The 12819-nt window shown below is 37.9% G+C and overlaps 1 protein-coding gene across 5 annotated transcripts in view; it reads left to right on the plus strand.

Annotated features, from left to right (window-relative positions):
- ITPR2 (inositol 1,4,5-trisphosphate receptor type 2) overlaps positions 1-12819 on the plus strand; it is a 417029-nt gene that overhangs the window by 145652 nt on the left and 258558 nt on the right. The gene's annotated exons all lie outside the window — the stretch shown is intronic.

A 12819-nucleotide genomic window follows, 5' to 3' on the forward strand; every position in this document is an offset into this window, starting at 1 on the left:
GTAGGTGTTTACTAAAGACTTCAATTTAACTTAAACTAAGTTAAAATAAGTTTTTACACCCAGACCTGCCTTCGTATCAGCACACAGTGGGTGAAGTTTAGTGTGGAGTTTATTCTTTTTTTTTTTAAATGATGGCCTTCTTTTTTTTAAAAAAAATATATTTTATTGATTTTTTACAGAGAAGAAGGGAGAGGGATAGAGAATTAGAAACATCGATGAGAGAGAAACATCAATCAGCTGCCTCCTGCACACTCCCTACTGGGGATGCACCCGCAACCAAGGTACATGCCCTTGACCGGAATCGGACCTGGGACCCTTCAGTCCGCAGGCCGACGCTCTATCCACTGAGCCAAACCAGCTAGGGCTGGAGTTTATTCGTATTCTTTAAGCTGTACAGTGACTCTGAAACTTCTGGAGTTACCGAGGAGTGGTGTGAATGACTGCTAGCACCCAGGAAGAGCTACTAATACTACCAAACTGAGTTACTAGGACAAAATCAATACCTAGGGATGACAAAAAATGAGAAGGATTAAAGAGGACCACGTTGTCCTCACCTCCTCTCTATTCCAATGGGTTTCTCAAATTATAAATATTAGTTGAGCCTCAGAATCAGATGCCTCAAGGTGTTAGTTGATAAGCTGGGGTAGGTTTGCCAGTTCTCTCAATTTCTGGTCAAGAGAGTACCCGTGACCTACAATAAGGCACACTATGGAACCCAAACATATTTACAGAACCTTCGCATAGAAAGTGATTGTAGAATGAATTTCAGACCTTCATGTAACACCCATTACAAATGTCCTTCTGGGATCTCCTCTAACACCTGAGCAACCAAGGTTTTATTGCTGCAAAAGGCAAGTCTCTCTTATTTCCAGCAGCTCCAATTATTAGGTCTCTTTTGTTAGGTTATCTGAAATATACCTTCCTCTAACTTCGAACAAGCAGCCCTACTTTTGTTCCCCGGAGCCACATGGACATCTAACATCACTTCCACATGTCAGTTCTTTCTATATGTGAAATTGGTCAGCATGTCACCCGCGTGTTTTCTCCGCTCAGTGCAGTCTTCTGCAGTTGCTTTAACACGTCCTCTTATGATTCATACAGCATTGATCACTTGTTTGACCAGCACAGAGGCAAGGACAGCTATTTTCTCATTCATTTTGAATACTTTACTTTTGTAATGCAGCCTACTTGAAAATGCGTGTTTCTGGTAATGATGAATAGTATTGATCCTTACTGAATTTGAACATAACTAAAGTTCTAATTTGTGCTGTTATATAACATTTTCCCCATCATATACTCAGTTGATTTAAAAAGATATTTTTATGGATTTCAGAGAAGAAGGAAGAGGGAGAGAGAGAGACATCAATGATAAGAGAGAATCATTGATTGGCTGCCACCTGCATGCCCCCCAATGGGGATCGATCCCGCAACCTGGGCATGTGCCCTTGATCAGAATCGAACTCGGGACCCTTCAGTCTACAGGCCGACGCTCTATCTACTGAGCCAAACCAGCTAGGACTCAGTTGATTTTATTTGAACCTAAGTGCAGGATATTTTATATTTTGATTTTATCTTGTATTTAACCTATTAGTGTTCATCCTGTTGCTGTAGTTTGGGATTTGATGGAGTCATTCACTGTGTTAGTTATCCTCCTTGTTTCATATTATCTTTGCATTTGAGAATCATGCTACTTCACCCATCATTGACAAAAATATTTATCTGGTCGAGGCAACAACAGAGCAGAGAGAAACCAGAGGTCCTTCTGTACTCTAACAATGATTTGAGTATGATTTTCTGTACTCTAACAATGATTTGAGTGTACTCTTTGGCTATAATCATTGAACTCAAATCATATTTACATTATTCAACATATGTGCCTCTAAGAGCTTTTGTTGGTGATGGAGAGGGGAATGTAAAGGGGATTAACTGGGAAAGGGCACAAAGGAGATTTCCAGAGTAATGAAAATGTTCAGTATCTGATGACATGTGTGGTTTCTATGGGCAAAGATTTGTCAAAACTTCTGAAACCATTTATTAAAGATCTGTGCATTTCACTATATTTAAATTACTAATTAATTTAAATTAATTGTAAAACTCATTTAGCATGTAAATTCACTTGGATTACCAACTATTAAGAATTAAAAATCGGCTTCACAAGTTAAAATCTTGAGGTTTCGAATATTGAAATGACTTTGTCAGTCTTTGACAGTGATGAAATCCAAAATAAGATGTAGAACTCAACCACTGTTTTGTATGAATTTCTTTTTCAACTCATCCTTTGAATAATACTTCTTTAGGGTGTGGGATGGGAAAGTTTCTGCTAAGCAGTCTACTTTGATATTCAGAAAAAGATGGGTAATAACACTACTGTATGTTAGTATCATGTTTTCAATAGGTTTTGCCTTTGTTCTATTTCTAAGCTCTTGGACAGTTGGAATCTGTAAATGGGTTATCAACACAATGTATTCAGTGAGTGTTTATTTGGAGTGAAGAAAATTAGGTATCAAATTATCTACTTTATCCATTGAGTACTCTTTATAAACCGCTCCTCTGAAGGACTTTTCCTTTTAGAGGTGATATTGTGTGTCAGTCATCCATGGTGTAAGAAGCTATGAGCTGTGATTATGTTTTGGAACCGCATATATTCATTCATTAGTAAGGTGGTGATCACTACAATAGAATATAATGAAATTGAGAAGACTTGTTTTTCAGTGGTGTAGTGAAAGCATGCACATATTCTCCACTTTTTATTTTGAAATAATACTTTACAACTATGTGGCAGTTTTTATTCTTCATGATGGTTTTGTACATCTTGTATAATTTTTTCCTCACAAGAAATTGGAACATATCTTATTAGGATTAAGATTCTGAACATTGGATGATGAAGTAATTAGATGAAGGTCACACTACGGTAATCTAAATTCTTCACTCCATTCAAGACCTAGGTCAAAATTATATTTCCTCAGTGAATCTGCTCTTCACTTTCCTTATCCTAAGATAATTTTCCCAATTAAAGACAATTTCCTAAGCAATTTTGTGTACTGCCCACGCTATATTAGTCGTGTCTCATCTGCCTTTTATTTGTTCTTAATCTCCTTTTTGGACATGTATTATGTTTTCCTAGCCATATTGTAAATTCTTCTACTTCTCTTTTGTCCTTCCATCCCCTGTGCTCATGGTATAGAGCCAGATGAACAGGGCCTTCTTAATAAATGCTTTCTGAATAATGGATGCCCTTAAAATTAAATTGTATAATATAAACAAAATTCCACAAGTAGTGTGTGGCCCATTATATAATCATAACTGGTTGGATAAGATCACTTGGGAATAATGTGAGCAAATTTATCATATGATTAATAGTAACTCCACATTTTCAGTACAGATTGTTAATTGGAGTATTTTCTTTCTGCATTTGGTAGGTTTTCTGAGTGCTAGTATGAAGTCTTTAGAAACTTGTAAGTTGATGGTCTTTTAGTGAAGCAACAGGGTGTGGGGGAAAAGATGCACGATAACATCAGTTGACTTTAACCTGAGGCTTTGTCACTTCCCCAACCCCCCTACCCTGCTATGAAGGGTGTATGTGGCTTAGCAAAGTACATGGGATGCGATATGCGCTTAATAAAGGCAGATTCATTGTTTAACTTTACCTCATTGTTATATTTTATAGTTTTTTCTTTTTAACAAATAAGTTTTAAAGTAATATGAAATCATATATGTTTTTTGAAGAAATTTAGGGAAGTATAAAGGAAAGGAAGCAAGAACTCACCTTGATGAAAAAACGACATACCTATAATATAATGACATTTAATTTGTATGCAAGCCTTATAAAAAAGTCATTCTCATTTTTATTAATTCATTTGTTAACCTAATCTTTTCCTTTTTTTTGTGTATGAATCTAACAAGCATTTATTGACTGTTGGATGTCAGACATACTCTAGCTGTTGGAGACAGCACTAAACCAGCCGAACCCCTGTCTTCATGGTGCATCTGTTCTTTTTTGAGGGGGGAGACAATAAAACCATCAACAAATATAAAATATGATGTGTGACGGTGATAATGCCATGACTGAGATGTAAGGCAGGTGATGGCAGTCCTTTAGAGCGGGTGACATTGATCTGAGGAGGTGATATTGTACCAGGAATCAGAAAGGACTGAGGGAGCAAGCGCAGTGGCCAACTTGGGTAAGGTAACTCCAGGCAAAGAAGTAATAGCAAGTTTATTCCAGGCCCAGCAGGTGGAGTAAAAACTCGATGGGGACTGGATCTTTAGCTCTGCAAAAACCCTGTGCTCTAACTTGAAACGGGGAGTGCTGTTCATCTGCTGTTCTTAGGGGGTTAAATTCTGATCTTCCATTTAATCCATGTTACCTTTTCCTCTGCTTACACTACTAGCTTAATTAAGGCTTGGATCTTGTGTTAATGCTTTTGTTTTCTTTGCATACAGAAAAGCTATTTTATAACCCAGACTCTTAATCACCTGGAGGAAGCACTGCTGCAGAGAATGTTCGAAACAGAGAACTCCAGTTCTAGAGTGTAGGCGTTTTCAAGCCAGCGGAGTTTAGAAGGAGCTGCTCAGCAGGGCTAGGAAGTAGGAAGACTTCCTGAGTCATATTTCTTTTTAAAAAAAATATTTTTACTGATTTCAGAGAAGAAAGAAGAGGGAGAGAGAGACAGAAACATCAATGATGACAGAGAATCATTGATTGGTTGCCTTCTGCACACCCTATACTGGGGATCGAGCCTGCAACCCAGGCATGTACCCTGACAGGCTAATCAAACCGTGACCTCCTGGTTCACTGGTCGATGCTGAACCACTAAGCTATGCTGGCCAGGCTTGAGTCATATCTTTTTTTTTTTTTTTTAAAATATATTTTATTGATTTTTTACAGAGAGGAAGGGAGAGAGACAGAGAGCCAGAAACATCGATGGGAGAGAAACATCGATCAGCCGCCTCCTGCACATCTCCCACTGGGGATGTGCCCGCAACCCAGGCACATGCCCTTGACCGGAATCGAACCCGGGACCCCTCAGTCCGCAGGCCGACGCTCTATCCACTGAGCCAAACCGGCTTCGGCTTGAGTCATATCTTTATGGTTTAACATCATTGTGTTTCAAATGAACTATTATAACAGCAGATGCATTTATTCAAATCCAACTGTAAAAAAATACATTTCAGGGAAATAAGAGTGGTTTTCAGATTATTTATATTTTGGCTTTTATCACTATAACATTGAGCTGACTTTAGTAGTCATAGAACAATGAAACCACTATGAACAATTATTCACAGAATTCTTCTAATCAAAAAGCTATTTTCTCTTATGAGTGCTCAGAAGGTTGTCTCTTTATCTGAAATCTGAACAACTAGAAAATTAGAAAATTCAAATTATCATTTTTATTCTATGTGCTCATAGGAGGAAAGTATTTCTCGTAGAAAGAGATAACAGTTAAAGATGACTTAAAATAAAACTACAATGGACATAAGGTAAATTTAAATCAAGTTAAGATCCTGTTAAATGTCTTATATCTCTATAAACCATATAACTGTTAACAGTTGTTTAATCCAATAGTGATCACCGGAAGTAAAATGACTATTGAGTAGAGAAAAGTTAAATTACGGTTAGTACAGCTTTAGTGTTATTTAAATTCCTTACTGCTTCCCACTTCTCTGGAATTGGTAATGTAAACTTGGCTCATTGGAGCCATCAAAGAAACAATGTATTCTCAATCTATTCAAAATCACCATTACTAATATGTACTTACTATATCTCTTGAGGGCTTTAGGATTAGTGAAAATATCTATATGATCATGTAATGAAAGAACCTAAAAAGTCCATCTGCTTTTTTTTTTCTAAGCAATCCCTTCATACTTTTACCTAACAAAGATGACTTCCATATTTTCAAACCACTTCCATACACTTTATGCATAAATCCAAATTCTGGCTTCTGGGATAGTATAAAAGACATAGAAAAAAAGTGAAGGGATGGAAAAATATCTTTCAGGCAAATGGAAATAAAAAAAAGCTGGGGTAGCAATACTTATATCAGATAAAATAGACACCAAAGTGAAGGCCATAACAAGAGATAAGGAAGACCACTTCATAATACTAAAAGGATCGATACAACAAGAGGATATAACCCTGATAAACATATATGCACCCAATGCAGGAGCACCCACATACATAAGAAAACTCCTGGAAGATGTCAAGGGAGAGATCAACAACAATACAGTCATAGTAGGGGATTTTAATACACCCCTGACATCACTGGATAAATCCTCTAGATAAAAAATTAGCAAAGAAACAGCAATCCTAAATGACTCACTAGATCAGATGGACTTGATGGACATCTTCAGAACACTTCACCCCAAAGACACGGAATATACGTTCCTCTCAAGTGCACATGGGACATTTTCAAAAATAGACCACATATTGGGACACAAGCAAAGTCTCCCCAAATTCAAGAAGATTGAAATCATACCAAGCATCTTCTCAGACAACAATGGCATAATATTAGGAATAAACTACAATAAAAACAATCCAAAACACTCAAACACTTGGAAGCTGAATAGCATGTTATTAAATATTGATTGGGTTACCAATGAAATCAAAGAAGAAATTAAAAACATCCTGGAAACTAATGACAATGAAAACACAACAATCCAAAACCTATGGAACACAATGAAAGCAGTCCTGAGAGGGAAGTTTATAGCTCTACAGGCCTACCTCAAAAAGCAAGAAAAAATGGTTGTAAATCATCTAACTCTACAACTCAAAGAATTAGAAAGAGAGCAACAAGAAAAGCCCAGAGTGAGCAGAAGGAAGGAGATAATAAAGATCAGAGCAGAAATAAATGACATAGAGACCAAAAAAACAATACATAAGATCAATGAAGACAAGAGCTGGTTCTTTGAAAGGATAAACAAGATTGATGAACCTCTAGCCAGGCTCACCAAGAAGCAAAGAGAGAGGACCCAAATAAACAAAATCAGAAATGATAGAGGTGAAATAACAACAGACCCCACAGAAATACAAATGATTGTTAAAAAATACTATGAACAACTCTACTCCCAACAAACTAGACAACCTGGAGGAAATGGACAAATTCCTAGAAAAATACAACATTCCAAAACTCAATCAGGAAGAATCTAAAAATCTCAATAGGCCAATAACTATGGAAGAAATTGAAGCAGTCATCAAAAAGCTCCCAGCGAACAAAAGCCCAGGGCCAGACGGCTTCACAGGGGAGTTTTACCAAACATTCAAGGAAGAACTAAACCTATCCTCCTCAGACTATTCCAAAAAATTCAAGAGGAAGGAACACTTCCAATCTCATTCTATGAAGCCAGCATCACCCTCATACCAAAACCAGATAAAGACAACACAATGAAAGAGAATTACAGGCCAATATCCCTCATGAACATAGATGCCAAAATCCTCAACAAAATCTTAGCAAATCGGATCCAGCAGTACATCAGAAGGATCATACACCATGACCGAGTAGGATTTATCCCAGGGATGCAAGGATGGTACAATATCCGCAAATCAATAAACGTGATACATCACATAAACAAATTGAGAGAAAAAAGCCACATAGTCAGATCAATTGATGCAGAAAAAGCATTTGACAAAATCCAACACCCATTTTTGATAAAAACTCTCAGCAAGGTGGGAGTAGAAGGATCATACCTCAACATAATAAAAGCCATATATGACAGGCCCACAGCCAACATCATACTCAATGGACAGAAACTAACACCATTTCCCCTAAGAACAGGAACAAGACAAGGATGCCCACTCTCACCACTCCTGTTCGACATAGTACTGGAAGCATTAGCCATTGCGATTAGACAAGAAGAAGAAATAAAAGGCATCCAAATTGGAAAAGAAGTAGTAAAACTGTCCTTATTCGCAGGTGACATGATATTGTACATAAAAAACCCTAAAGACTCCATCAAAAAGCTATTAGACTTAATAAATGAATTTGGCAATGTAGCAGGATACAAAATCAACGCCAAGAAATCTATGGCATTTCTATACACCAATAGTGAACTTACAGAAATAGAGACTAAAAAAGCAATCTCATTTACCATCACACCAAAAAAATTAAGATACCTAGGAATAAACCTAACTAAAGAGGTAAAAGACCTCTACTCAAAAAAATATAAGACGTTAAAAAAAGAGCTAGAGGAAGACATAAACAGTTGTAAGAACATACCATGTTCATGGATTGGTAGAATCAACATCATTAAAATGTCCATACTACCCAAAGCAATCTATAAATTCAATGCACTTCCCATTAAAATACCAACAGCATATTTCACAGACCTAGAATGAACTCTCCAAAAATTCATCTGAAATAAAAAAAAGACACCGAATAGTTGCAGCGATCCTGAGAAAGAAGAACAAAGTAGGTGGTATCTCAATACCAGATATCAAGCTGTATTACAAAGCCACTGTTCTCAAAACTGCCTGGTACTGGCACAAAAACAGACATATAGATCAATGGAATAGAATAGAGAATCCAGAAATTGACCTGAACCAATATTCTCAATTAATATTTGACAAAGGAGGCAAGAACATACAATGGAGTCAAGACAGTCCCTTCAATAAATGGTGTTGGGAAAATTGGACAGATACATGCAAAAAAATGAAACTAGACCACCAACTTACACCATACACAAAAATAAACTCAAAATGGATAAAGGACTTAAATGTAAGATGGGAAACCATAAAAATACTAGAGGAATCCAAAGGCAACAAAATCTCAGACATATGCCAAAGGAATTTCTTCACTGTTACAGCTCCTAGGGCATTGGAAACTAAAGAGAAAATAAACAAATGGGACTACATCAAAATAAAAAGCTTCTGCACAGCAAAAGAAACCATCAATAAAACAACAAGAAAGCCCACTGCATGGGAGAACATGTTTGCCAATGTTATCACTGATAAGGGTTTAATCTCCAACATTTATAGGTAACTCATACAACTTAACAAAAGGAAGATAAACAGTCCAATCAAAAAATGGGCAAAGGACCTAAATAGACACTTTTCAAAAGAGTACATTCAGAAAGCCAAGAGACATATGAAAACATGCTCAAAGTCACTAATCATCCGAGAGATGCAAATCAAAACAACAATGAGGTACCATCTCACACCTGTCAGAATGGCTATCATCAACAAATCAACAAATGACAGTGCTGGAGAGGATGTGGAGAAAAAGGAACACTTGTGCACTGCTGGTGGGAATGCAGACTGGTGCAGCCACTATGGAAGACAGTATGGAGTTTCCTCAAAAAGTTAAAAATGGCCCTAAACCGGTATGGCTCAGTGGATAGAGCGTTGGCCTGTGGACTGAAGGGTCCGGGGTTCAATTCCGGTCAAGGGCATGTACCTGGGTTGCAGGCACATCCCCAGTAGGGGGCGTGCAGGAGGCAGCTGATCGATGTTTCTCTCTCATCGATGTTTCTAACTCTCTATCCCTCTCCCTTTCTCTCTGTAAAAAAATCAATAAAATATATTTTTAAAAAAAGTTAAAAATGGAACTCCCATTTGACCCAGTGATCCCACTTCTAGGAATATATCCCAAGAAACCAGAAACACCAATCAGAAAGGATATATGCATCCCTATGTTCATAGCAGCACAATTTACCATAGCAAAGATCTGGAAACAGCCTAAGTGCTCATCAGCAGATGAATGGATTAGAAAACTGTGGTACATATACACAATGGAATACTATGCTGCTGTAAAAAAGAAGGAATTCTTACCATTTACAACAGCATGGATGGAACTGGAGAGCATTATGCTAAGTGAAATAAGCCAGTCAATGAAAGAAAAATACCACATGATCTCACTCCTTTATGGATAATAAAGACCATTATAAACTGATGAACAAAAATAGATACAGAGGCAGAGCAGCATCGAACAGACTGTCAAACTACAGCGGGAAGGCTGGGAGGGTTGGGGGGCGGGAAGGGGGGATAAGAGATCAACCGAAGGACTTGTATGCACGCATATAAGCATAACCAATGAGCATAAGACACTGGGGGTAGGGGAGGCCGGGGGAATGTCAAGGGGGGGGGAAGAAGGAGATATATGTAATACTTTTTGAAATACTTTAAGCAATAAAAAAAAAGACATAGAAAAGCTGAATTTCTAGGGTATAATTTGTCCAGAGGATTTATATTATAATACAGTAGCCGTTTCACTGAAAAATAATTATGGTTGAGAAGAGAACTAGTAAGGTTTTTTCTTTTGCAATGTTGATGTCTGATCATCTCTGACTCGGTCTAGAATTAGAAAATTTTCTGTAGAAAAATGGATATCAGAGCCTTGCCTGTCTGTGATTTATGTGGTGTTTGACTTATGTGTTTCAAGCTGTAGTCGTTCACAATTTAAGCACTTCTCACCACCAAGCAATCAGGAAATATAGCATCTTTTAATTTGAGACCTCTGAGTTGGCCATACATGGAGATGTCAGGGGAGTTTTGTGGTAGCCACATGCTCCAGGCATCTAAGCATGTGGTACAACAGGAATGAACCCTTCCATTTCATTGACAACATGTGTTACATATTATTATGTTTCTGGCCTCTAGGTTTTAATGTCTTGGTGACAGGATCTATATTGGGGGAAGGATTGTCTGGGCTAACTTTCTGTGTAATAATTGTTTGGATTAAATTGTAATTTTCCATGCAAATCTAAATAAGATGCAGACACTATGGGTGCCAAGGATTTCTGTGTGAAGCAGGGGTAAGAATAACAGAGGAGCCTGCTCTGCATTAGTGGTGAGAAAGCATCTCTTGGAGGTGAACACATATACACACTCAAATCAGGTTTCGGATAAATGTGTTGGTTGAACATGGATGACCCCTAACCATTGCCAGCAACCAGATGTGCATCCCTGCAAATTCATGTAGCAAATGGGGGCGGGGGGGGGGGCGGATTTGGAAATACAGTACTCAATTTCTATGGTGGTTTGAGAGCCACAGACAAGGAAGTATTCTGCCTTGAGGTTATTCTGATAAAATAGGACTGTCTGAAATTCTTTGTCTCAACCTTATCCAAACTTGGAAATTACCTTCCATATTTTTTTGTTTCTCTGTCTCTCCCCACCACCCCATCCCCCCCCTTTTTTTTTTGCTTATGCAAGTAGCTGTGTAATAAAAGGTCCTAGACCAGGGGTGGGCAACCCCTGGCATGCGTGCCAAACATGGCACGCCAGTAACTTTTGCTGGCACGCAAAACCCTCTCATAATCTTCCATTTACAGGTTTTTTTTTTCTTAATATCGACTTTTTTATTTTTCAGATAAATTCAGTGTAGGTGCATCTTAGATAAATAAATAATTTTACATAACAAGTTATCTTCAAGACCATAGACATGGATTGACGAGAGAGGGGAAGAGCAATTTCAATAGTGTCGAAAACGAACTATTGAGGACTTGGAATGCCATTCCAGAAAATTTTTTCTGTTTAAAAAACTTTGCAACAGCGTTACTCTCCATGTTTTCATCCACATACGCTTGTGAATCTTTGTTCTCAGTGATGAATTTTGTTAAGTCTCGTAATAGGAGTAGCCTGACAGATGAAAGTAGTAGCTCATGCATATCTCTGAAGGTCACGAAATATAAACCTGATGTAAAATCTCTGTCATCAGTGATGCAGCAGCAAAAGTCCCACTGATAATATCAAACGGATTCATAAAGTTTTCTGTCGGACTATCAGTGTACATGTATACATTAAAAAATAAATGTATTTTTCATCATCATATACTGTGTTTTTGTCACTCGAATGAATTTTATTATTTCTTCAAGGTTCTTCACATACGTACACCTTAAGAGATATCAAGTAGGCGTAACATGTTCTCAAAAAATTAGGGTTGGCACGCAGAAGAATTTTGAGTCAGAGATTTTGCTGGTTTTGGCACGCACTCACAAAAAGGCTGCCCACCTCTGTCCTAGACTCTCAGAATGAGACCCCATGTTAATTTATTCCTGGAAGATGCCAGCCTAGGAAAAAAAGAAGTTAACTTCTTTGCCTACTCAAAAATATGCTATTTGAGCACTACCCTCTTTTATGTATACTAATTTAAGTTCTGGATAAGATAATAAAGTTTAAAAGGCATTCCACCTTTCACAATGTGTAAATAATGGTGGTTACCAGTGGCTCAGTGGTAATTGTTGTCTGTCTGCATGGGACCATCAAGATTCTTATGAGACATCTTTTGAATATTTTCCTTTGCTTTATTTGTTTGCCTTTTGATCCTGTAGGTATCCCCATAGTTTTTCATTCTTGACCTAGAGCTGATTCCATCGTATTTCCATTGTCCTTTTCTTGGTTTGCACCCTGAGACGCTCAGGGAAAGAAAAATTCTTGGCCAGATTCTTAGACCTTTGCTTGAGGCCAAGCTCCGTGAACACCCACGAAGCAAAGACCACTGTGGTGAAGGGAAAGCACATAGTTGTCCTTTTGAATCCTGGCTGCTTGTTGTAGGAATTTAGAATGCGGAACAACAGTCAGTCTGGAGAATGTAAATTGTAGCTGGGTCAGGAGGATCCTTCCGTACAGCAACTCCAGAGCGTGTAAGGGATGAGTGCCCGTGTAATTTTATTGGAGGACAAATGAGTGAGAAGCCACACTCAGGAGAAGAGGCAGAAGGGGCGTGATCCCCTCACTGAAATGATCATGCTTGTCACTGATTTGTTTCCCTAATTGCCTCTAACAATTTGTTTCCCTAATTGCCTTTGTGGATTTTGAGTAATAGTTTTCTGTTCAAATAGGATGAAGGAAAGGGAACTATATTGGCTAACACATGCTTCCTCGCC

This window comes from Myotis lucifugus, unplaced genomic scaffold, assembly GCF_000147115.1.
Source record: "Myotis lucifugus unplaced genomic scaffold, Myoluc2.0 scaffold_451, whole genome shotgun sequence".
Classification (NCBI taxonomy): domain Eukaryota; kingdom Metazoa; phylum Chordata; class Mammalia; order Chiroptera; family Vespertilionidae; genus Myotis; species Myotis lucifugus.